We start from the raw sequence: 1,289 nt of genomic DNA, 5'->3' as shown, positions 1-1,289 counted from the left end.
GGATATGGTGTTAATGATTTTGGTTATCACTTATATGATTACAAAAATCACAAAATCATTAGGAGCAGAGATGTAATATTCAATGAAAAGGTCTTGTATAAGAATCATTTGTAGGCAAAGAAACAGGAAAAGGAAAACAAGGAATACATAGTTCTTGATGAAATCACTGAAAAAGGAAAGGTGCCTGAAAATAATAATAATCAACAACCACAACAACAGAAACCACCACAACAACAACAGGCACCCCAAACACCTGAAAGTGGTGTTAGAAGATCTACTAGGATAAGTAGACCCCCTGAACGATACTCTCCTTCATTATATTATTTATTGTTGACTGATTCCGGTGAACCCGAATGTTATGAAGAACCAATGCAGGTTGAAAGAAGGAAGAAGTGGGAGGTAGCCATGGAAGAAGAGATGGACTCCTTAATGCATAACCAGACTTGGGATTTAGTCAGGTTGCCTGTAGGAAAAACTACATTGAAGAATAAATGGGTTTACAGGCTGAAGGAAGAAGATAGAGGAAAACAGAGGTATAAAGCTAGACTTGTGGTGAAGGGGTTTGCACAGAAGAAAGGTATTGATTTTGATGAAATATTTTCTCCTGTTGTTAAAATGACCTCAATCAGAACCATTTTAAGTCTTGTAGCAGCTGAAGATTTGCATCTTGAGCAGTTAGATGTAAAGACAACCTTTCTCCATGGGGATTTGGAGGAAGAGATATATATGCAGCAGCAACAAGGATATGATGAGGGGAGAAAAAGGGAAGGAGAAACTGGTGTGTAGGTTGAAGAAGAGCTTGTATGGCTTAAAACGGTCTCCAAGGCAGTGGTATCTAAAATTTGACAAGTTTATGTCTGAACAAGGTTATACTAGATGTGGCTCTGATCATATGTGTTTATTTGAAAATGCAAAATGATGGCTAACTATATGCAGGAAATAATTGTATGTAGATGACATGCTTGTTGCAGGATCTAACATGCAGGAAATAAATGTTTCAAAAGAAAATTGGCAAATTCATTTGCAATGAAGGATTTGGGAGCTACAAAACAAATCCTTGGTATGAGAATAACTAGAGACATGAAAAATTGTAAATTAACATTGTCTCAGAATGAGTACATACAAAAGGTGTTGAAAAGATTTAACATGCACAATGCAAAACCAGTTAGTACACATTTTGCTAGCCATTTCAAACTTAGCAAGGAAATGTGCCCAAAGACCCAAGAAGACATGGATTATATGTCTAAAGTTCCATATGCATCAACAGTTGGAAGCTTAATGTATGCAAT

This window comes from Pinus tabuliformis, chromosome J (genome assembly GCF_031772625.1).
Source record: "Pinus tabuliformis cultivar Carrire ecotype Pingquan chromosome J, CPIR1, whole genome shotgun sequence".
Lineage (NCBI taxonomy): Eukaryota > Viridiplantae > Streptophyta > Pinopsida > Pinales > Pinaceae > Pinus > Pinus tabuliformis.
This window is presented reverse-complemented; position numbering follows the sequence as displayed.